Source organism: Glandiceps talaboti, chromosome 10 (genome assembly GCF_964340395.1).
Source record: "Glandiceps talaboti chromosome 10, keGlaTala1.1, whole genome shotgun sequence".
In the NCBI taxonomy this organism is placed as follows: domain Eukaryota; kingdom Metazoa; phylum Hemichordata; class Enteropneusta; family Spengelidae; genus Glandiceps; species Glandiceps talaboti.
The window spans coordinates 20375372-20397625 of NC_135558.1; the positions used below are offsets into that span (position 1 = coordinate 20375372).

Consider the following 22254-nt stretch of genomic DNA (forward strand, 5'->3'; position numbering starts at 1 on the left):
GTATAACCTTATAACTTTGCTGTAAGTACTTGCCTACGGCCATACTACGTAGAAAACACCGGTTCTCGTCCGATCACCGAAGTTAAGCTGCGTCGGGCGTGGTTAGTACTTGGATGGGAGACCGCCTGGGAATACCACGTGCCGTAGGCGTTTCTATTATATTTTTTTTTTTCATTTCTTTTCATTTTACTCGAGATATGTTTGTATGATCATTTTTTTTATCGTTACGAGTCTTACGACAATGACGTGAACTGCTCGGGGTTGCGCATCTTGTGACGAGTGCCATCTACGACAAAAAGTAACATTAGGTATTTTATATTATTTTTCATTTCTTTTCATTTTACTCGAGATATATTTGTATGATTATTTTTCAACTTGTTCTGAGAGCAACGAACACCCTGAGCAACAACCACCTGTAGCAACAACATACGACATACCATGAAAACAGTATCTATCTGATACGGCGATCTATGTGTTCACTCACATATTACGATTACAGTTTTAAGTCAGTACGAATAACTTCTCTCGCCATTTAAAAAAAAAATTACTGCCCCCAAAAATAGGGTTGGTCGGGTTATCGGAAAAAACGCATTGTTTCTGTTTACTGGTAACTGGTATTAAACGAGTCGTTAGTATATAACCTTATAACTTTGCTGTAAGTACTTGCCTACGGCCATACTACGTAGAAAACACCGGTTCTCGTCCGATCACCGAAGTTAAGCTGCGTCGGGCGTGGTTAGTACTTGGATGGGAGACCGCCTGGGAATACCACGTGCCGTAGGCGTTTCTATTATATTTTTTTTTTCATTTCTTTTCATTTTACTCGAGATATGTTTGTATGATTATTTTTTTTATCGTTACGAGTCTTACGACAATGACGTGAACTGCTCGGGGTTGCGCCTCTTGTGACGAGCGCCATCTACGACAAAAAGTAACATTAGGTATTTTATTTTTTTTTTCATTTCTTTTCATTTTACTCGAGATATGTTTGTATGATTATTTTTCAACTTGTTCTGAGAGCAACGAACACCCTGAGCAACAACCACCTGTAGCAACAACATACGACATACCGTGAATACAGTATCTATCTGATACGGCGATCTATGTGTTCACTCACATATTACGATTACAGTTTTAAGTCAGTACGAATAACTTCTCTCGCCATTTAAAAAAAAAATTACTGCCCCCAAAAATAGGGTTGGTCGGGTTATCGGAAAAAACGCATTGTTTCTGTTTACTGGTAACTGGTATTAAACGAGTCGTTAGTATATAACCTTATAACTTTGCTGTAAGTACTTGCCTACGGCCATACTACGTAGAAAACACCGGTTCTCGTCCGATCACCGAAGTTAAGCTGCGTCGGGCGTGGTTAGTACTTGGATGGGAGACCGCCTGGGAATACCACGTGCCGTAGGCGTTTCTATTATATTTTTTTTTTCATTTCTTTTCATTTTACTCGAGATATGTTTGTATGATTATTTTTTTTATCGTTACGAGTCTTACGACAATGACGTGAACTGCTCGGGGTTGCGCCTCTTGTGACGAGCGCCATCTACGACAAAAAGTAACATTAGGTATTTTATTTTATTTTTTCATTTCTTTTCATTTTACTCGAGATATGTTTGTATGATTATTTTTCAACTTGTTCTGAGAGCAACGAACACCCTGAGCAACAACCACCTGTAGCAACAACATACGACATACCGTGAATACAGTATCTATCTGATACGGCGATCTATGTGTTCACTCACATATTACGATTACAGTTTTAAGTCAGTACGAATAACTTTCATTTACTTTTCATTTCTTTTCATTTTACTCGCCATTTAAAAAAAAAATTACTGCCCCCAAAAATAGGGTTGGTCGGGTTATCGGAAAAAACGCATTGTTTCTGTTTACTGGTAACTGGTATTAAACGAGTCGTTAGTGTATAACCTTATAACTTTGCTGTAAGTACTTGCCTACGGCCATACTACGTAGAAAACACCGGTTCTCGTCCGATCACCGAAGTTAAGCTGCGTCGGGCGTGGTTAGTACTTGGATGGGAGACCGCCTGGGAATACCACGTGCCGTAGGCGTTTCTATTATATTTTTTTTTTCATTTCTTTTCATTTTACTCGAGATATGTTTGTATGATTATTTTTTTTATCGTTACGAGTCTTACGACAATGACGTGAACTGCTCGGGGTTGCGCATCTTGTGACGAGTGCCATCTACGACAAAAAGTAACATTAGGTATTTTATATTTTTTTTCATTTCTTTTCATTTTACTCGAGATATATTTGTATGATTATTTTTCAACTTGTTCTGAGAGCAACGAACACCCTGAGCAACAACCACCTGTAGCAACAACATACGACATACCATGAAAACAGTATCTATCTGATACGGCGATCTATGTGTTCACTCACATATTACGATTACAGTTTTAAGTCAGTACGAATAACTTCTCTCGCCATTTAAAAAAAAAATTACTTCCCCCAAAAATAGGGTTGGTCGGGTTATCGGAAAAAACGCATTGTTTCTGTTTACTGGTAACTGGTATTAAACGAGTCGTTAGTATATAACCTTATAACTTTGCTGTAAGTACTTGCCTACGGCCATACTACGTAGAAAACACCGGTTCTCGTCCGATCACCGAAGTTAAGCTGCGTCGGGCGTGGTTAGTACTTGGATGGGAGACCGCCTGGGAATACCACGTGCCGTAGGCGTTTCTATTATATTTTTTTTTTCATTTCTTTTCATTTTACTCGAGATATGTTTGTATGATTATTTTTTTTATCGTTACGAGTCTTACGACAATGACGTGAACTGCTCGGGGTTGCGCCTCTTGTGACGAGCGCCATCTACGACAAAAAGTAACATTAGGTATTTTATTTTATTTTTTCATTTCTTTTCATTTTACTCGAGATATGTTTGTATGATTATTTTTCAACTTGTTCTGAGAGCAACGAACACCCTGAGCAACAACCACCTGTAGCAACAACATACGACATACCGTGAATACAGTATCTATCTGATACGGCGATCTATGTGTTCACTCACATATTACGATTACAGTTTTAAGTCAGTACGAATAACTTCTCTCGCCATTTAAAAAAAAAATTACTGCCCCCAAAAATAGGGTTGGTCGGGTTATCGGAAAAAACACATTGTTTCTGTTTACTGGTAACTGTCTTTCAGTATTTTCTAGTGGGTATTAAACGAGTCGTTAGTATATAACCTTATAACTTTGCTGTAAGTACTTGCCTACGGCCATACTACGTAGAAAACACCGGTTCTCGTCCGATCACCGAAGTTAAGCTGCGTCGGGCGTGGTTAGTACTTGGATGGGAGACCGCCTGGGAATACCACGTGCCGTAGGCGTTTCTATTATATTTTTTTTTCATTTCTTTTCATTTTACTCGAGATATGTTTGTATGATTATTTTTTTTATCGTTACGAGTCTTACGACAATGACGTGAACTGCTCGGGGTTGCGCCTCTTGTGACGAACGCCATCTACGACAAAAAGTAACATTAGGTATTTTATTTTATTTTTTCATTTCTTTTCATTTTACTCGAGATATGTTTGTATGATTATTTTTCAACTTGTTCTGAGCGCAACGAACACCCTGAGCAACAACCACCTGTAGCAACAACATACGACATACCGTGAATACAGTATCTATCTGATACGGCGATCTATGTGTTCACTCACATATTACGATTACAGTTTTAAGTCAGTACGAATAACTTCTCTCGCCATTTAAAAAAAAAATTACTGCCCCCAAAAATAGGGTTGGTCGGGTTATCGGAAAAAACGCATTGTTTCTGTTTACTGGTAACTGGTATTAAACGAGTCGTTAGTGTATAACCTTATAACTTTGCTGTAAGTACTTGCCTACGGCCATACTACGTAGAAAACACCGGTTCTCGTCCGATCACCGAAGTTAAGCTGCGTCGGGCGTGGTTAGTACTTGGATGGGAGACCGCCTGGGAATACCACGTGCCGTAGGCGTTTCTATTATATTTTTTTTTTCATTTCTTTTCATTTTACTCGAGATATGTTTGTATGATCATTTTTTTTATCGTTACGAGTCTTACGACAATGACGTGAACTGCTCGGGGTTGCGCATCTTGTGACGAGTGCCATCTACGACAAAAAGTAACATTAGGTATTTAATATTTTTTTTCATTTCTTTTCATTTTACTCGAGATATATTTGTATGATTATTTTTCAACTTGTTCTGAGAGCAACGAACACCCTGAGCAACAACCACCTGTAGCAACAACATACGACATACCATGAAAACAGTATCTATCTGATACGGCGATCTATGTGTTCACTCACATATTACGATTACAGTTTTAAGTCAGTACGAATAACTTCTCTCGCCATTTAAAAAAAAAATTACTGCCCCCCAAAATAGGGTTGGTCGGGTTATCGGAAAAAACGCATTGTTTCTGTTTACTGGTAACTGGTATTAAACGAGTCGTTAGTATATAACCTTATAACTTTGCTGTAAGTACTTGCCTACGGCCATACTACGTAGAAAACACCGGTTCTCGTCCGATCACCGAAGTTAAGCTGCGTCGGGCGTGGTTAGTACTTGGATGGGAGACCGCCTGGGAATACCACGTGCCGTAGGCGTTTCTATTATATTTTTTTTTTCATTTCTTTTCATTTTACTCGAGATATGTTTGTATGATTATTTTTTTATCGTTACGAGTCTTACGACAATGACGTGAACTGCTCGGGGTTGCGCCTCTTGTGACGAGCGCCATCTACGACAAAAAGTAACATTAGGTATTTTATTTTATTTTTTCATTTCTTTTCATTTTACTCGAGATATGTTTGTATGATTATTTTTCAACTTGTTCTGAGAGCAACGAACACCCTGAGCAACAACCACCTGTAGCAACAACATACGACATACCGTGAATACAGTATCTATCTGATACGGCGATCTATGTGTTCACTCACATATTACGATTACAGTTTTAAGTCAGTACGAATAACTTCTCTCGCCATTTAAAAAAAAAATTACTGCCCCCAAAAATAGGGTTGGTCTGGTTATCGGAAAAAACACATTGTTTCTGTTTACTGGTAACTGTCTTTCAGTATTTTCTAGTGGGTATTAAACGAGTCGTTAGTATATAACCTTATAACTTTGCTGTAAGTACTTGCCTACGGCCATACTACGTAGAAAACACCGGTTCTCGTCCGATCACCGAAGTTAAGCTGCGTCGGGCGTGGTTAGTACTTGGATGGGAGACCGCCTGGGAATACCACGTGCCGTAGGCGTTTCTATTATATTTTTTTTTCATTTCTTTTCATTTTACTCGAGATATGTTTGTATGATTATTTTTTTTATCGTTACGAGTCTTACGACAATGACGTGAACTGCTCGGGGTTGCGCCTCTTGTGACGAACGCCATCTACGACAAAAAGTAACATTAGGTATTTTATTTTATTTTTTCATTTCTTTTCATTTTACTCGAGATATGTTTGTATGATTATTTTTCAACTTGTTCTGAGCGCAACGAACACCCTGAGCAACAACCACCTGTAACAACAACATACGACATACCGTGAATACAGTATCTATCTGATACGGCGATCTATGTGTTCACTCACATATTACGATTACAGTTTTAAGTCAGTACGAATAACTTCTCTCGCCATTTAAAAAAAAAATTACTGCCCCCAAAAATAGGGTTGGTCGGGTTATCGGAAAAAACGCATTGTTTCTGTTTACTGGTAACTGGTATTAAACGAGTCGTTAGTGTATAACCTTATAACTTTGCTGTAAGTACTTGCCTACGGCCATACTACGTAGAAAACACCGGTTCTCGTCCGATCACCGAAGTTAAGCTGCGTCGGGCGTGGTTAGTACTTGGATGGGAGACCGCCTGGGAATACCACGTGCCGTAGGCGTTTCTATTATATTTTTTTTTTCATTTCTTTTCATTTTACTCGAGATATGTTTGTATGATCATTTTTTTTATCGTTACGAGTCTTACGACAATGACGTGAACTGCTCGGGGTTGCGCATCTTGTGACGAGTGCCATCTACGACAAAAAGTAACATTAGGTATTTTATATTTTTTTTCATTTCTTTTCATTTTACTCGAGATATATTTGTATGATTATTTTTCAACTTGTTCTGAGAGCAACGAACACCCTGAGCAACAACCACCTGTAGCAACAACATACGACATACCATGAAAACAGTATCTATCTGATACGGCGATCTATGTGTTCACTCACATATTACGATTACAGTTTTAAGTCAGTACGAATAACTTCTCTCGCCATTTAAAAAAAAAATTACTGCCCCCCAAAATAGGGTTGGTCGGGTTATCGGAAAAAACGCATTGTTTCTGTTTACTGGTAACTGGTATTAAACGAGTCGTTAGTATATAACCTTATAACTTTGCTGTAAGTACTTGCCTACGGCCATACTACGTAGAAAACACCGGTTCTCGTCCGATCACCGAAGTTAAGCTGCGTCGGGCGTGGTTAGTACTTGGATGGGAGACCGCCTGGGAATACCACGTGCCGTAGGCGTTTCTATTATATTTTTTTTTCATTTCTTTTCATTTTACTCGAGATATGTTTGTATGATTATTTTTTTTATCGTTACGAGTCTTACGACAATGACGTGAACTGCTCGGGGTTGCGCCTCTTGTGACGAGCGCCATCTACGACAAAAAGTAACATTAGGTATTTTATTTTATTTTTTCATTTCTTTTCATTTTACTCGAGATATGTTTGTATGATTATTTTTCAACTTGTTCTGAGAGCAACGAACACCCTGAGCAACAACCACCTGTAGCAACAACATACGACATACCGTGAATACAGTATCTATCTGATACGGCGATCTATGTGTTCACTCACATATTACGATTACAGTTTTAAGTCAGTACGAATAACTTCTCTCGCCATTTAAAAAAAAAATTACTGCCCCCAAAAATAGGGTTGGTCGGGTTATCGGAAAAAACACATTGTTTCTGTTTACTGGTAACTGTCTTTCAGTATTTTCTAGTGGGTATTAAACGAGTCGTTAGTATATAACCTTATAACTTTGCTGTAAGTACTTGCCTACGGCCATACTACGTAGAAAACACCGGTTCTCGTCCGATCACCGAAGTTAAGCTGCGTCGGGCGTGGTTAGTACTTGGATGGGAGACCGCCTGGGAATACCACGTGCCGTAGGCGTTTCTATTATATTTTTTTTTTCATTTCTTTTCATTTTACTCGAGATATGTTTGTATGATTATTTTTTTTATCGTTACGAGTCTTACGACAATGACGTGAACTGCTCGGGGTTGCGCCTCTTGTGACGAGCGCCATCTACGACAAAAAGTAACATTAGGTATTTTATTTTATTTTTTCATTTCTTTTCATTTTACTCGAGATATGTTTGTATGATTATTTTTCAACTTGTTCTGAGAGCAACGAACACCCTGAGCAACAACCACCTGTAGCAACAACATACGACATACCGTGAATACAGTATCTATCTGATACGGCGATCTATGTGTTCACTCACATATTACGATTACAGTTTTAAGTCAGTACGAATAACTTTCATTTACTTTTCATTTCTTTTCATTTTACTCGCCATTTAAAAAAAAAATTACTGCCCCCAAAAATAGGGTTGGTCGGGTTATCGGAAAAAACGCATTGTTTCTGTTTACTGGTAACTGGTATTAAACGAGTCGTTAGTGTATAACCTTATAACTTTGCTGTAAGTACTTGCCTACGGCCATACTACGTAGAAAACACCGGTTCTCGTCCGATCACCGAAGTTAAGCTGCGTCGGGCGTGGTTAGTACTTGGATGGGAGACCGCCTGGGAATACCACGTGCCGTAGGCGTTTCTATTATATTTTTTTTTTCATTTCTTTTCATTTTACTCGAGATATGTTTGTATGATCATTTTTTTTATCGTTACGAGTCTTACGACAATGACGTGAACTGCTCGGGGTTGCGCATCTTGTGACGAGTGCCATCTACGACAAAAAGTAACATTAGGTATTTTATATTTTTTTTCATTTCTTTTCATTTTACTCGAGATATATTTGTATGATTATTTTTCAACTTGTTCTGAGAGCAACGAACACCCTGAGCAACAACCACCTGTAGCAACAACATACGACATACCATGAAAACAGTATCTATCTGATACGGCGATCTATGTGTTCACTCACATATTACGATTACAGTTTTAAGTCAGTACGAATAACTTCTCTCGCCATTTAAAAAAAAAATTACTGCCCCCCAAAATAGGGTTGGTCGGGTTATCGGAAAAAACGCATTGTTTCTGTTTACTGGTAACTGGTATTAAACGAGTCGTTAGTATATAACCTTATAACTTTGCTGTAAGTACTTGCCTACGGCCATACTACGTAGAAAACACCGGTTCTCGTCCGATCACCGAAGTTAAGCTGCGTCGGGCGTGGTTAGTACTTGGATGGGAGACCGCCTGGGAATACCACGTGCCGTAGGCGTTTCTATTATATTTTTTTTTCATTTCTTTTCATTTTACTCGAGATATGTTTGTATGATTATTTTTTTTATCGTTACGAGTCTTACGACAATGACGTGAACTGCTCGGGGTTGCGCCTCTTGTGACGAGCGCCATCTACGACAAAAAGTAACATTAGGTATTTTATTTTATTTTTTCATTTCTTTTCATTTTACTCGAGATATGTTTGTATGATTATTTTTCAACTTGTTCTGAGAGCAACGAACACCCTGAGCAACAACCACCTGTAGCAACAACATACGACATACCGTGAATACAGTATCTATCTGATACGGCGATCTATGTGTTCACTCACATATTACGATTACAGTTTTAAGTCAGTACGAATAACTTCTCTCGCCATTTAAAAAAAAAATTACTGCCCCCAAAAATAGGGTTGGTCGGGTTATCGGAAAAAACACATTGTTTCTGTTTACTGGTAACTGTCTTTCAGTATTTTCTAGTGGGTATTAAACGAGTCGTTAGTATATAACCTTATAACTTTGCTGTAAGTACTTGCCTACGGCCATACTACGTAGAAAACACCGGTTCTCGTCCGATCACCGAAGTTAAGCTGCGTCGGGCGTGGTTAGTACTTGGATGGGAGACCGCCTGGGAATACCACGTGCCGTAGGCGTTTCTATTATATTTTTTTTTCATTTCTTTTCATTTTACTCGAGATATGTTTGTATGATTATTTTTTTTATCGTTACGAGTCTTACGACAATGACGTGAACTGCTCGGGGTTGCGCCTCTTGTGACGAACGCCATCTACGACAAAAAGTAACATTAGGTATTTTATTTTATTTTTTCATTTCTTTTCATTTTACTCGAGATATGTTTGTATGATTATTTTTCAACTTGTTCTGAGCGCAACGAACACCCTGAGCAACAACCACCTGTAGCAACAACATACGACATACCGTGAATACAGTATCTATCTGATACGGCGATCTATGTGTTCACTCACATATTACGATTACAGTTTTAAGTCAGTACGAATAACTTCTCTCGCCATTTAAAAAAAAAATTACTGCCCCCAAAAATAGGGTTGGTCGGGTTATCGGAAAAAACGCATTGTTTCTGTTTACTGGTAACTGGTATTAAACGAGTCGTTAGTGTATAACCTTATAACTTTGCTGTAAGTACTTGCCTACGGCCATACTACGTAGAAAACACCGGTTCTCGTCCGATCACCGAAGTTAAGCTGCGTCGGGCGTGGTTAGTACTTGGATGGGAGACCGCCTGGGAATACCACGTGCCGTAGGCGTTTCTATTATATTTTTTTTTTCATTTCTTTTCATTTTACTCGAGATATGTTTGTATGATCATTTTTTTTATCGTTACGAGTCTTACGACAATGACGTGAACTGCTCGGGGTTGCGCATCTTGTGACGAGTGCCATCTACGACAAAAAGTAACATTAGGTATTTAATATTTTTTTTCATTTCTTTTCATTTTACTCGAGATATATTTGTATGATTATTTTTCAACTTGTTCTGAGAGCAACGAACACCCTGAGCAACAACCACCTGTAGCAACAACATACGACATACCATGAAAACAGTATCTATCTGATACGGCGATCTATGTGTTCACTCACATATTACGATTACAGTTTTAAGTCAGTACGAATAACTTCTCTCGCCATTTAAAAAAAAAATTACTGCCCCCAAAAATAGGGTTGGTCGGGTTATCGGAAAAAACGCATTGTTTCTGTTTACTGGTAACTGGTATTAAACGAGTCGTTAGTATATAACCTTATAACTTTGCTGTAAGTACTTGCCTACGGCCATACTACGTAGAAAACACCGGTTCTCGTCCGATCACCGAAGTTAAGCTGCGTCGGGCGTGGTTAGTACTTGGATGGGAGACCGCCTGGGAATACCACGTGCCGTAGGCGTTTCTATTATATTTTTTTTTTCATTTCTTTTCATTTTACTCGAGATATGTTTGTATGATTATTTTTTTTATCGTTACGAGTCTTACGACAATGACGTGAACTGCTCGGGGTTGCGCCTCTTGTGACGAGCGCCATCTACGACAAAAAGTAACATTAGGTATTTTATTTTATTTTTTCATTTCTTTTCATTTTACTCGAGATATGTTTGTATGATTATTTTTCAACTTGTTCTGAGAGCAACGAACACCCTGAGCAACAACCACCTGTAGCAACAACATACGACATACCGTGAATACAGTATCTATCTGATACGGCGATCTATGTGTTCACTCACATATTACGATTACAGTTTTAAGTCAGTACGAATAACTTCTCTCGCCATTTAAAAAAAAAATTACTGCCCCCAAAAATAGGGTTGGTCGGGTTATCGGAAAAAACACATTGTTTCTGTTTACTGGTAACTGTCTTTCAGTATTTTCTAGTGGGTATTAAACGAGTCGTTAGTATATAACCTTATAACTTTGCTGTAAGTACTTGCCTACGGCCATACTACGTAGAAAACACCGGTTCTCGTCCGATCACCGAAGTTAAGCTGCGTCGGGCGTGGTTAGTACTTGGATGGGAGACCGCCTGGGAATACCACGTGCCGTAGGCGTTTCTATTATATTTTTTTTTCATTTCTTTTCATTTTACTCGAGATATGTTTGTATGATTATTTTTTTATCGTTACGAGTCTTACGACAATGACGTGAACTGCTCGGGGTTGCGCCTCTTGTGACGAACGCCATCTACGACAAAAAGTAACATTAGGTATTTTATTTTATTTTTTCATTTCTTTTCATTTTACTCGAGATATGTTTGTATGATTATTTTTCAACTTGTTCTGAGCGCAACGAACACCCTGAGCAACAACCACCTGTAGCAACAACATACGACATACCGTGAATACAGTATCTATCTGATACGGCGATCTATGTGTTCACTCACATATTACGATTACAGTTTTAAGTCAGTACGAATAACTTCTCTCGCCATTTAAAAAAAAAATTACTGCCCCCAAAAATAGGGTTGGTCGGGTTATCGGAAAAAACGCATTGTTTCTGTTTACTGGTAACTGGTATTAAACGAGTCGTTAGTATATAACCTTATAACTTTGCTGTAAGTACTTGCCTACGGCCATACTACGTAGAAAACACCGGTTCTCGTCCGATCACCGAAGTTAAGCTGCGTCGGGCGTGGTTAGTACTTGGATGGGAGACCGCCTGGGAATACCACGTGCCGTAGGCGTTTCTATTATATTTTTTTTTTCATTTCTTTTCATTTTACTCGAGATATGTTTGTATGATTATTTTTTTTATCGTTACGAGTCTTACGACAATGACGTGAACTGCTCGGGGTTGCGCCTCTTGTGACGAGCGCCATCTACGACAAAAAGTAACATTAGGTATTTTATTTTATTTTTTCATTTCTTTTCATTTTACTCGAGATATGTTTGTATGATTATTTTTCAACTTGTTCTGAGAGCAACGAACACCCTGAGCAACAACCACCTGTAGCAACAACATACGACATACCGTGAATACAGTATCTATCTGATACGGCGATCTATGTGTTCACTCACATATTACGATTACAGTTTTAAGTCAGTACGAATAACTTCTCTCGCCATTTAAAAAAAAAATTACTGCCCCCAAAAATAGGGTTGGTCGGGTTATCGGAAAAAACACATTGTTTCTGTTTACTGGTAACTGTCTTTCAGTATTTTCTAGTGGGTATTAAACGAGTCGTTAGTATATAACCTTATAACTTTGCTGTAAGTACTTGCCTACGGCCATACTACGTAGAAAACACCGGTTCTCGTCCGATCACCGAAGTTAAGCTGCGTCGGGCGTGGTTAGTACTTGGATGGGAGACCGCCTGGGAATACCACGTGCCGTAGGCGTTTCTATTATATTTTTTTTTCATTTCTTTTCATTTTACTCGAGATATGTTTGTATGATTATTTTTTTTATCGTTACGAGTCTTACGACAATGACGTGAACTGCTCGGGGTTGCGCCTCTTGTGACGAACGCCATCTACGACAAAAAGTAACATTAGGTATTTTATTTTATTTTTTCATTTCTTTTCATTTTACTCGAGATATGTTTGTATGATCATTTTTTTTATCGTTACGAGTCTTACGACAATGACGTGAACTGCTCGGGGTTGCGCATCTTGTGACGAGTGCCATCTACGACAAAAAGTAACATTAGGTATTTTATATTTTTTTTCATTTCTTTTCATTTTACTCGAGATATATTTGTATGATTATTTTTCAACTTGTTCTGAGAGCAACGAACACCCTGAGCAACAACCACCTGTAGCAACAACATACGACATACCATGAAAACAGTATCTATCTGATACGGCGATCTATGTGTTCACTCACATATTACGATTACAGTTTTAAGTCAGTACGAATAACTTCTCTCGCCATTTAAAAAAAAAATTACTGCCCCCAAAAATAGGGTTGGTCGGGTTATCGGAAAAAACGCATTGTTTCTGTTTACTGGTAACTGGTATTAAACGAGTCGTTAGTATATAACCTTATAACTTTGCTGTAAGTACTTGCCTACGGCCATACTACGTAGAAAACACCGGTTCTCGTCCGATCACCGAAGTTAAGCTGCGTCGGGCGTGGTTAGTACTTGGATGGGAGACCGCCTGGAAATACCACGTGCCGTAGGCGTTTCTATTATATTTTTTTTTTTCATTTCTTTTCATTTTACTCGAGATATGTTTGTATGATTATTTTTTTTATCGTTACGAGTCTTACGACAATGACGTGAACTGCTCGGGGTTGCGCCTCTTGTGACGAGCGCCATCTACGACAAAAAGTAACATTAGGTATTTTATTTTATTTTTTCATTTCTTTTCATTTTACTCGAGATATGTTTGTATGATTATTTTTCAACTTGTTCTGAGAGCAACGAACACCCTGAGCAACAACCACCTGTAGCAACAACATACGACATACCGTGAATACAGTATCTATCTGATACGGCGATCTATGTGTTCACTCACATATTACGATTACAGTTTTAAGTCAGTACGAATAACTTCTCTCGCCATTTAAAAAAAAAATTACTGCCCCCAAAAATAGGGTTGGTCGGGTTATCGGAAAAAACGCATTGTTTCTGTTTACTGGTAACTGGTATTAAACGAGTCGTTAGTGTATAACCTTATAACTTTGCTGTAAGTACTTGCCTACGGCCATACTACGTAGAAAACACCGGTTCTCGTCCGATCACCGAAGTTAAGCTGCGTCGGGCGTGGTTAGTACTTGGATGGGAGACCGCCTGGGAATACCACGTGCCGTAGGCGTTTCTATTATATTTTTTTTTTCATTTCTTTTCATTTTACTCGAGATATGTTTGTATGATTATTTTTTTTATCGTTACGAGTCTTACGACAATGACGTGAACTGCTCGGGGTTGCGCCTCTTGTGACGAGCGCCATCTACGACAAAAAGTAACATTAGGTATTTTATTTTATTTTTTCATTTCTTTTCATTTTACTCGAGATATGTTTGTATGATTATTTTTCAACTTGTTCTGAGAGCAACAACCACCTGTAGCAACAACATACGACATACCGTGAATACAGTATCTATCTGATACGGCGTTCTATGTGTTCACTCACATATTACGATTACAGTTTTAAGTCAGTACGAATAACTTTCATTTACTTTTCATTTCTTTTCATTTTACTCGCCATTTAAAAAAAAAATTACTGCCCCCAAAAATAGGGTTGGTCGGGTTATCGGAAAAAACTCATTGTTTCTGTTTACTGGTAACTGGTATTAAACGAGTCGTTAGTGTATAACCTTATAACTTTGCTGTAAGTACTTGCCTACGGCCATACTACGTAGAAAACACCGGTTCTCGTCCGATCACCGAAGTTAAGCTGCGTCGGGCGTGGTTAGTACTTGGATGGGAGACCGCCTGGGAATACCACGTGCCGTAGGCGTTTCTATTATATTTTTTTTTTTCATTTCTTTTCATTTTACTCGAGATATGTTTGTATGATCATTTTTTTTATCGTTACGAGTCTTACGACAATGACGTGAACTGCTCGGGGTTGCGCATCTTGTGACGAGTGCCATCTACGACAAAAAGTAACATTAGGTATTTTATATTTTTTTTCATTTCTTTTCATTTTACTCGAGATATATTTGTATGATTATTTTTCAACTTGTTCTGAGAGCAACGAACACCCTGAGCAACAACCACCTGTAGCAACAACATACGACATACCATGAAAACAGTATCTATCTGATACGGCGATCTATGTGTTCACTCACATATTACGATTACAGTTTTAAGTCAGTACGAATAACTTCTCTCGCCATTTAAAAAAAAAATTACTGCCCCCAAAAATAGGGTTGGTCGGGTTATCGGAAAAAACGCATTGTTTCTGTTTACTGGTAACTGGTATTAAACGAGTCGTTAGTATATAACCTTATAACTTTGCTGTAAGTACTTGCCTACGGCCATACTACGTAGAAAACACCGGTTCTCGTCCGATCACCGAAGTTAAGCTGCGTCGGGCGTGGTTAGTACTTGGATGGGAGACCGCCTGGGAATACCACGTGCCGTAGGCGTTTCTATTATATTTTTTTTTTCATTTCTTTTCATTGTACTCGAGATATGTTTGTATGATTATTTTTTTTATCGTTACGAGTCTTACGACAATGACGTGAACTGCTCGGGGTTGCGCCTCTTGTGACGAGCGCCAGCTACGACAAAAAGTAACATTAGGTATTTTATTTTATTTTTTCATTTCTTTTCATTTTACTCGAGATATGTTTGTATGATTATTTTTCAACTTGTTCTGAGAGCAACGAACACCCTGAGCAACAAACCTGTAGCAACAACATACGACATACCATGAATACAGTATCTATCTGATACGGCGATCTATGTGTAATTCACTCACATATTACGATTACAGTTTTAAGTCAGTACGAATAACTTCTCTCGCCATTTAAAAAAAAAATTACTGCCCCCAAAAATAGGGTTGGTCGGGTTATCGGAAAAAACACATTGTTTCTGTTTACTGGTAACTGTCTTTCAGTATTTTCTAGTGGGTATTAAACGAGTCGTTAGTATATAACCTTATAACTTTGCTGTAAGTACTTGCCTACGGCCATACTACGTAGAAAACACCGGTTCTCGTCCGATCAGCGAAGTTAAGCTGCGTCGGGCGTGGTTAGTACTTGGATGGGAGACCGCCTGGGAATACCACGTGCCGTAGGCGTTTCTATTATATTTTTTTTTTCATTTCTTTTCATTTTACTCGAGATATGTTTGTATGATTATTTTTTTTATCGTTACGAGTCTTACGACAATGACGTGAACTGCTCGGGGTTGCGCCTCTTGTGACGAACGCCATCTACGACAAAAAGTAACATTAGGTATTTTATTTTATTTTTTCATTTCTTTTCATTTTACTCGAGATATGTTTGTATGATTATTTTTCAACTTGTTCTGAGCGCAACGAACACCCTGAGCAACAACCACCTGTAGCAACAACATACGACATACCGTGAATACAGTATCTATCTGATACGGCGATCTATGTGTTCACTCACATATTACGATTACAGTTTTAAGTCAGTACGAATAACTTCTCTCGCCATTTAAAAAAAAAATTACTGCCCCCAAAAATAGGGTTGGTCGGGTTATCGGAAAAAACGCATTGTTTCTGTTTACTGGTAACTGGTATTAAACGAGTCGTTAGTGTATAACCTTATAACTTTGCTGTAAGTACTTGCCTACGGCCATACTACGTAGAAAACACCGGTTCTCGTCCGATCACCGAAGTTAAGCTGCGTCGGGCGTGGTTAGTACTTGGATGGGAGACCGCCTGGGAATACCACGTGCCGTAGGCGTTTCTATTATATTTTTTTTTTCATTTCTTTTCATTTTACTCGAGATATGTTTGTATGATTATTTTTTTTATCGTTACGAGTCTTACGACAATGACGTGAACTGCTCGGGGTTGCGCCTCTTGTGACGAGCGCCATCTACGACAAAAAGTAACATTAGGTATTTTATTTTATTTTTTCTTTTCTTTTCATTTTACTCGAGATATGTTTGTATGATTATTTTTCAACTTGTTCTGAGAGCAACGAACACCCTGAGCAACAAACCTGTAGCAACAACATACGACATACCATGAATACAGTATCTATCTGATACGGCGATCTATGTGTTCACTCACATATTACGATTACAGTTTTAAGTCAGTACGAATAACTTCTCTCGCCATTTAAAAAAAAAATTACTGCCCCCAAAAATAGGGTTGGTCGGGTTATCGGAAAAAACACATTGTTTCTGTTTACTGGTAACTGTCTTTCAGTATTTTCTAGTGGGTATTAAACGAGTCGTTAGTATATAACCTTATAACTTTGCTGTAAGTACTTGCCTACGGCCATACTACGTAGAAAACACCGGTTCTCGTCCGATCACCGAAGTTAAGCTGCGTCGGGCGTGGTTAGTACTTGGATGGGAGACCGCCTGGGAATACCACGTGCCGTAGGCGTTTCTATTATATTTTTTTTTCATTTCTTTTCATTTTACTCGAGATATGTTTGTATGATTATTTTTTTTATCGTTACGAGTCTTACGACAATGACGTGAACTGCTCGGGGTTGCGCCTCTTGTGACGAACGCCATCTACGACAAAAAGTAACATTAGGTATTTTATTTTATTTTTTCATTTCTTTTCATTTTACTCGAGATATGTTTGTATGATTATTTTTCAACTTGTTCTGAGAGCAACGAACACCCTGAGCAACAACCACCTGTAGCAACAACATACGACATACCGTGAATACAGTATCTATCTGATACGGCGATCTATGTGTTCACTCACATATTACGATTACAGTTTTAAGTCAGTACGAATAACTTCTCTCGCCATTTAAAAAAAAAATTACTGCCCCCAAAAATAGGGTTGGTCGGGTTATCGGAAAAAACGCATTGTTTCTGTTTACTGGTAACTGGTATTAAACGAGTCGTTAGTGTATAACCTTATAACTTTGCTGTAAGTACTTGCCTACGGCCATACTACGTAGAAAACACCGGTTCTCGTCCGATCACCGAAGTTAAGCTGCGTCGGGCGTGGTTAGTACTTGGATGGGAGACCGCCTGGGAATACCACGTGCCGTAGGCGTTTCTATTATATTTTTTTTTTCATTTCTTTTCATTTTACTCGAGATATGTTTGTATGATTTTTTTTTTATCGTTACGAGTCTTACGACAATGACGTGAACTGCTCGGGGTTGCGCCTCTTGTGACGAACGCCATCTACGACAAAAAGTAACATTAGGTATTTTATTTTATTTTTTCATTTCTTTTCATTTTACTCGAGATATGTTTGTATGATTATTTTTCAACTTGTTCTGAGCGCAACGAACACCCTGAGCAACAACCACCTGTAGCAACAACATACGACATACCGTGAATACAGTATCTATCTGATACGGCGATCTATGTGTTCACTCACATATTACGATTACAGTTTTAAGTCAGTACGAATAACTTCTCTCGCCATTTAAAAAAAAAATTACTGCCCCCAAAAATAGGGTTGGTCGGGTTATCGGAAAAAACGCATTGTTTCTGTTTACTGGTAACTGGTATTAAACGAGTCGTTAGTGTATAACCTTATAACTTTGCTGTAAGTACTTGCCTACGGCCATACTACGTAGAAAACACCGGTTCTCGTCCGATCACCGAAGTTAAGCTGCGTCGGGCGTGGTTAGTACTTGGATGGGAGACCGCCTGGGAATACCACGTGCCGTAGGCGTTTCTATTATATTTTTTTTTTCATTTCTTTTCATTTTACTCGAGATATGTTTGTATGATTATTTTTTTTATCGTTACGAGTCTTACGACAATGACGTGAACTGCTCGGGGTTGCGCCTCTTGTGACGAGCGCCATCTACGACAAAAAGTAACATTAGGTATTTTATTTTATTTTTTCTTTTCTTTTCATTTTACTCGAGATATGTTTGTATGATTATTTTTCAACTTGTTCTGAGAGCAACGAACACCCTGAGCAACAAACCTGTAGCAACAACATACGACATACCATGAATACAGTATCTATCTGATACGGCGATCTATGTGTAATTCACTCACATATTACGATTACAGTTTTAAGTCAGTACGAATAACTTCTCTCGCCATTTAAAAAAAAAATTACTGCCCCCAAAAATAGGGTTGGTCGGGTTATCGGAAAAAACACATTGTTTCTGTTTACTGGTAACTGTCTTTCAGTATTTTCTAGTGGGTATTAAACGAGTCGTTAGTATATAACCTTATAACTTTGCTGTAAGTACTTGCCTACGGCCATACTACGTAGAAAACACCGGTTCTCGTCCGATCACCGAAGTTAAGCTGCGTCGGGCGTGGTTAGTACTTGGATGGGAGACCGCCTGGGAATACCACGTGCCGTAGGCGTTTCTATTATATTTTTTTTTCATTTCTTTTCATTTTACTCGAGATATGTTTGTATGATTATTTTTTTTATCGTTACGAGTCTTACGACAATGACGTGAACTGCTCGGGGTTGCGCCTCTTGTGACGAACGCCATCTACGACAAAAAGTAACATTAGGTATTTTATTTTATTTTTTCATTTCTTTTCATTTTACTCGAGATATGTTTGTATGATTATTTTTCAACTTGTTCTGAGAGCAACGAACACCCTGAGCAACAACCACCTGTAGCAACAACATACGACATACCGTGAATACAGTATCTATCTGATACGGCGATCTATGTGTTCACTCACATATTACGATTACAGTTTTAAGTCAGTACGAATAACTTCTCTCGCCATTTAAAAAAAAAATTACTGCCCCCAAAAATAGGGTTGGTCGGGTTATCGGAAAAAACGCATTGTTTCTGTTTACTGGTAACTGGTATTAAACGAGTCGTTAGTGTATAACCTTATAACTTTGCTGTAAGTACTTGCCTACGGCCATACTACGTAGAAAACACCGGTTCTCGTCCGATCACCGAAGTTAAGCTGCGTCGGGCGTGGTTAGTACTTGGATGGGAGACCGCCTGGGAATACCACGTGCCGTAGGCGTTTCTATTATATTTTTTTTTTCATTTCTTTTCATTTTACTCGAGATATGTTTGTATGATTATTTTTTTTATCGTTACGAGTCTTACGACAATGACGTGAACTGCTCGGGGTTGCGCCTCTTGTGACGAGCGCCATCTACGACAAAAAGTAACATTAGGTATTTTATTTTATTTTTTCTTTTCTTTTCATTTTACTCGAGATATGTTTGTATGATTATTTTTCAACTTGTTCTGAGAGCAACGAACACCCTGAGCAACAAACCTGTAGCAACAACATACGACATACCATGAATACAGTATCTATCTGATACGGCGATCTATGTGTTCACTCACATATTACGATTACAGTTTTAAGTCAGTACGAATAACTTCTCTCGCCATTTAAAAAAAAAATTACTGCCCCCAAAAATAGGGTTGGTCGGGTTATCGGAAAAAACACATTGTTTCTGTTTACTGGTAACTGTCTTTCAGTATTTTCTAGTGGGTATTAAACGAGTCGTTAGTATATAACCTTATAACTTTGCTGTAAGTACTTGCCTACGGCCATACTACGTAGAAAACACCGGTTCTCGTCCGATCACCGAAGTTAAGCTGCGTCGGGCGTGGTTAGTACTTGGATGGGAGACCGCCTGGGAATACCACGTGCCGTAGGCGTTTCTATTATATTTTTTTTTCATTTCTTTTCATTTTACTCGAGATATGTTTGTATGATTATTTTTTTTATCGTTACGAGTCTTACGACAATGACGTGAACTGCTCGGGGTTGCGCCTCTTGTGACGAACGCCATCTACGACAAAAAGTAACATTAGGTATTTTATTTTATTTTTTCATTTCTTTTCATTTTACTCGAGATATGTTTGTATGATTATTTTTCAACTTGTTCTGAGAGCAACGAACACCCTGAGCAACAACCACCTGTAGCAACAACATACGACATACCATGAAAACAGTATCTATCTGATACGGCGATCTATGTGTTCACTCACATATTACGATTACAGTTTTAAGTCAGTACGAATAACTTCTCTCGCCATTTAAAAAAAAAATTACTGCCCCCAAAAATAGGGTTGGTCGGGTTATCGGAAAAAACGCATTGTTTCTGTTTACTGGTAACTGGTATTAATCGAGTCGTTAGTATATAACCTTATAACTTTGCTGTAAGTACTTGCCTACGGCCATACTACGTAGAAAACACCGGTTCTCGTCCGATCACCGAAGTTAAGCTGCGTCGGGCGTGGTTAGTACTTGGATGGGAGACCGCCTGGGAATACCACGTGCCGTAGGCGTTTCTATTATATATTTTTTTTCATTTCTTTTTTAATTTCATTTTACTCGAGATATGTTTGTATGATCATTTTTTTTATCGTTACGAGTCTTACGACAATGACGTGAACTGCTCGGGGTTGCGCATCTTGTGACGAGCGCCATCTACGACAAAAAGTAACATTAGGTATTTTATTTTTTTTTTCATTTCTTTTCATTTTACTCGAGATATATTTGTATGATTATTTTTCAACTTGTTCTGAGAGCAACGAACACCCTGAGCAACAACCACCTGTAGCAACAACATACGACATACCATGAATACAGTATCTATCTGATACGGCGATCTATGTGTTCACTCACATATTACGATTACAGTTTTAAGTCAGTACGAATAACTTCTCTCGCCATTTAAAAAAAAAATTACTGCCCCCAAAAATAGAGTTGGTCGGGTTATCGGAAAAAACGCATTGTTTCTGTTTACTGGTAACTGGTATTAAACGAGTCGTTAGTATATAACCTTATAACTTTGCTGTAAGTACTTGCCTACGGCCATACTACGTAGAAAACACCGGTTCTCGTCCGATCACCGAAGTTAAGCTGCGTCGGGCGTGGTTAGTACTTGGATGGGAGACCGCCTGGGAATACCACGTGCCGTAGGCGTTTCTATTATATTTTTTTTTTCATTTCTTTTCATTTTACTCGAGATATGTTTGTATGATTATTTTTTTTATCGTTACGAGTCTTACGACAATGACGTGAACTGCTCGGGGTTGCGCCTCTTGTGACGAGCGCCATCTACGACAAAAAGTAACATTAGGTATTTTATTTTATTTTTTCATTTCTTTTCATTTTACTCGAGATATGTTTGTATGATTATTTTTCAACTTGTTCTGAGAGCAACGAACACCCTGAGCAACAACCACCTGTAGCAACAACATACGACATACCGTGAATACAGTATCTATCTGATACGGCGATCTATGTGTTCACTCACATATTACGATTACAGTTTTAAGTCAGTACGAATAACTTCTCTCGCCATTTAAAAAAAAAATTACTGCCCCCAAAAATAGGGTTGGTCGGGTTATCGGAAAAAACGCATTGTTTCTGTTTACTGGTAACTGGTATTAATCGAGTCGTTAGTATATAACCTTATAACTTTGCTGTAAGTACTTGCCTACGGCCATACTACGTAGAAAACACCGGTTCTCGTCCGATCACCGAAGTTAAGCTGCGTCGGGCGTGGTTAGTACTTGGATGGGAGACCGCCTGGGAATACCACGTGCCGTAGGCGTTTCTATTATATATTTTTTTTTCATTTCTTTTTTAATTTCATTTTACTCGAGATATGTTTGTATGATCATTTTTTTTATCGTTACGAGTCTTACGACAATGACGTGAACTGCTCGGGGTTGCGCATCTTGTGA

General features: G+C 38.5%; 35 non-coding genes across 35 annotated transcripts; all 35 read left to right on the forward strand.

The window, feature by feature from the left end:
• Positions 1-31: 31 nt before the first annotated feature.
• Positions 32-150, forward strand: LOC144441603 (5S ribosomal RNA). The gene has a single exon (XR_013481327.1). It is a non-coding gene; the product is annotated as a 5S ribosomal RNA (ribosomal RNA).
• Positions 151-665: 515 nt separating this feature from the next.
• On the forward strand, positions 666-784 carry LOC144441604 (5S ribosomal RNA). Its single transcript, XR_013481328.1, has one exon. It is a non-coding gene; the product is annotated as a 5S ribosomal RNA (ribosomal RNA).
• Positions 785-1298: 514 nt separating this feature from the next.
• Positions 1299-1417, forward strand: LOC144441605 (5S ribosomal RNA). The gene has a single exon (XR_013481329.1). It is a non-coding gene; the product is annotated as a 5S ribosomal RNA (ribosomal RNA).
• A 542-nt stretch (positions 1418-1959) lies between these two features.
• On the forward strand, positions 1960-2078 carry LOC144441606 (5S ribosomal RNA). The gene has a single exon (XR_013481330.1). It is a non-coding gene; the product is annotated as a 5S ribosomal RNA (ribosomal RNA).
• A 514-nt stretch (positions 2079-2592) lies between these two features.
• Positions 2593-2711, forward strand: LOC144441607 (5S ribosomal RNA). Its single transcript, XR_013481331.1, has one exon. It is a non-coding gene; the product is annotated as a 5S ribosomal RNA (ribosomal RNA).
• A 536-nt stretch (positions 2712-3247) lies between these two features.
• Positions 3248-3366, forward strand: LOC144441609 (5S ribosomal RNA). Its single transcript, XR_013481333.1, has one exon. It is a non-coding gene; the product is annotated as a 5S ribosomal RNA (ribosomal RNA).
• A 514-nt stretch (positions 3367-3880) lies between these two features.
• LOC144441610 (5S ribosomal RNA) lies at positions 3881-3999 on the forward strand. Its single transcript, XR_013481334.1, has one exon. It is a non-coding gene; the product is annotated as a 5S ribosomal RNA (ribosomal RNA).
• Positions 4000-4513: 514 nt separating this feature from the next.
• On the forward strand, positions 4514-4632 carry LOC144441611 (5S ribosomal RNA). Its single transcript, XR_013481335.1, has one exon. It is a non-coding gene; the product is annotated as a 5S ribosomal RNA (ribosomal RNA).
• A 535-nt stretch (positions 4633-5167) lies between these two features.
• On the forward strand, positions 5168-5286 carry LOC144441612 (5S ribosomal RNA). Its single transcript, XR_013481336.1, has one exon. It is a non-coding gene; the product is annotated as a 5S ribosomal RNA (ribosomal RNA).
• A 514-nt stretch (positions 5287-5800) lies between these two features.
• Positions 5801-5919, forward strand: LOC144441613 (5S ribosomal RNA). Its single transcript, XR_013481337.1, has one exon. It is a non-coding gene; the product is annotated as a 5S ribosomal RNA (ribosomal RNA).
• A 514-nt stretch (positions 5920-6433) lies between these two features.
• Positions 6434-6552, forward strand: LOC144441615 (5S ribosomal RNA). Its single transcript, XR_013481338.1, has one exon. It is a non-coding gene; the product is annotated as a 5S ribosomal RNA (ribosomal RNA).
• Positions 6553-7087: 535 nt separating this feature from the next.
• LOC144441616 (5S ribosomal RNA) lies at positions 7088-7206 on the forward strand. The gene has a single exon (XR_013481339.1). It is a non-coding gene; the product is annotated as a 5S ribosomal RNA (ribosomal RNA).
• Positions 7207-7748: 542 nt separating this feature from the next.
• Positions 7749-7867, forward strand: LOC144441617 (5S ribosomal RNA). Its single transcript, XR_013481340.1, has one exon. It is a non-coding gene; the product is annotated as a 5S ribosomal RNA (ribosomal RNA).
• A 514-nt stretch (positions 7868-8381) lies between these two features.
• On the forward strand, positions 8382-8500 carry LOC144441618 (5S ribosomal RNA). Its single transcript, XR_013481341.1, has one exon. It is a non-coding gene; the product is annotated as a 5S ribosomal RNA (ribosomal RNA).
• A 535-nt stretch (positions 8501-9035) lies between these two features.
• On the forward strand, positions 9036-9154 carry LOC144441619 (5S ribosomal RNA). Its single transcript, XR_013481342.1, has one exon. It is a non-coding gene; the product is annotated as a 5S ribosomal RNA (ribosomal RNA).
• A 514-nt stretch (positions 9155-9668) lies between these two features.
• LOC144441621 (5S ribosomal RNA) lies at positions 9669-9787 on the forward strand. The gene has a single exon (XR_013481344.1). It is a non-coding gene; the product is annotated as a 5S ribosomal RNA (ribosomal RNA).
• A 514-nt stretch (positions 9788-10301) lies between these two features.
• Positions 10302-10420, forward strand: LOC144441622 (5S ribosomal RNA). Its single transcript, XR_013481345.1, has one exon. It is a non-coding gene; the product is annotated as a 5S ribosomal RNA (ribosomal RNA).
• A 536-nt stretch (positions 10421-10956) lies between these two features.
• On the forward strand, positions 10957-11075 carry LOC144441623 (5S ribosomal RNA). The gene has a single exon (XR_013481346.1). It is a non-coding gene; the product is annotated as a 5S ribosomal RNA (ribosomal RNA).
• A 513-nt stretch (positions 11076-11588) lies between these two features.
• Positions 11589-11707, forward strand: LOC144441624 (5S ribosomal RNA). The gene has a single exon (XR_013481347.1). It is a non-coding gene; the product is annotated as a 5S ribosomal RNA (ribosomal RNA).
• A 536-nt stretch (positions 11708-12243) lies between these two features.
• LOC144441625 (5S ribosomal RNA) lies at positions 12244-12362 on the forward strand. Its single transcript, XR_013481348.1, has one exon. It is a non-coding gene; the product is annotated as a 5S ribosomal RNA (ribosomal RNA).
• Positions 12363-13030: 668 nt separating this feature from the next.
• On the forward strand, positions 13031-13149 carry LOC144441825 (5S ribosomal RNA). The gene has a single exon (XR_013481537.1). It is a non-coding gene; the product is annotated as a 5S ribosomal RNA (ribosomal RNA).
• A 516-nt stretch (positions 13150-13665) lies between these two features.
• Positions 13666-13784, forward strand: LOC144441626 (5S ribosomal RNA). The gene has a single exon (XR_013481349.1). It is a non-coding gene; the product is annotated as a 5S ribosomal RNA (ribosomal RNA).
• Positions 13785-14310: 526 nt separating this feature from the next.
• LOC144441627 (5S ribosomal RNA) lies at positions 14311-14429 on the forward strand. Its single transcript, XR_013481350.1, has one exon. It is a non-coding gene; the product is annotated as a 5S ribosomal RNA (ribosomal RNA).
• A 515-nt stretch (positions 14430-14944) lies between these two features.
• LOC144441628 (5S ribosomal RNA) lies at positions 14945-15063 on the forward strand. The gene has a single exon (XR_013481351.1). It is a non-coding gene; the product is annotated as a 5S ribosomal RNA (ribosomal RNA).
• Positions 15064-15600: 537 nt separating this feature from the next.
• Positions 15601-15719, forward strand: LOC144441839 (5S ribosomal RNA). The gene has a single exon (XR_013481550.1). It is a non-coding gene; the product is annotated as a 5S ribosomal RNA (ribosomal RNA).
• Positions 15720-16234: 515 nt separating this feature from the next.
• On the forward strand, positions 16235-16353 carry LOC144441629 (5S ribosomal RNA). The gene has a single exon (XR_013481352.1). It is a non-coding gene; the product is annotated as a 5S ribosomal RNA (ribosomal RNA).
• Positions 16354-16887: 534 nt separating this feature from the next.
• LOC144441631 (5S ribosomal RNA) lies at positions 16888-17006 on the forward strand. Its single transcript, XR_013481353.1, has one exon. It is a non-coding gene; the product is annotated as a 5S ribosomal RNA (ribosomal RNA).
• Positions 17007-17520: 514 nt separating this feature from the next.
• LOC144441633 (5S ribosomal RNA) lies at positions 17521-17639 on the forward strand. The gene has a single exon (XR_013481355.1). It is a non-coding gene; the product is annotated as a 5S ribosomal RNA (ribosomal RNA).
• Positions 17640-18153: 514 nt separating this feature from the next.
• On the forward strand, positions 18154-18272 carry LOC144441634 (5S ribosomal RNA). Its single transcript, XR_013481356.1, has one exon. It is a non-coding gene; the product is annotated as a 5S ribosomal RNA (ribosomal RNA).
• Positions 18273-18809: 537 nt separating this feature from the next.
• Positions 18810-18928, forward strand: LOC144441635 (5S ribosomal RNA). Its single transcript, XR_013481357.1, has one exon. It is a non-coding gene; the product is annotated as a 5S ribosomal RNA (ribosomal RNA).
• A 514-nt stretch (positions 18929-19442) lies between these two features.
• Positions 19443-19561, forward strand: LOC144441636 (5S ribosomal RNA). The gene has a single exon (XR_013481358.1). It is a non-coding gene; the product is annotated as a 5S ribosomal RNA (ribosomal RNA).
• A 534-nt stretch (positions 19562-20095) lies between these two features.
• Positions 20096-20214, forward strand: LOC144441637 (5S ribosomal RNA). Its single transcript, XR_013481359.1, has one exon. It is a non-coding gene; the product is annotated as a 5S ribosomal RNA (ribosomal RNA).
• Positions 20215-20728: 514 nt separating this feature from the next.
• Positions 20729-20847, forward strand: LOC144441639 (5S ribosomal RNA). The gene has a single exon (XR_013481361.1). It is a non-coding gene; the product is annotated as a 5S ribosomal RNA (ribosomal RNA).
• Positions 20848-21368: 521 nt separating this feature from the next.
• LOC144441640 (5S ribosomal RNA) lies at positions 21369-21487 on the forward strand. Its single transcript, XR_013481362.1, has one exon. It is a non-coding gene; the product is annotated as a 5S ribosomal RNA (ribosomal RNA).
• Positions 21488-22002: 515 nt separating this feature from the next.
• Positions 22003-22121, forward strand: LOC144441641 (5S ribosomal RNA). The gene has a single exon (XR_013481363.1). It is a non-coding gene; the product is annotated as a 5S ribosomal RNA (ribosomal RNA).
• The last annotated feature ends 133 nt before the right edge of the window (positions 22122-22254 follow it).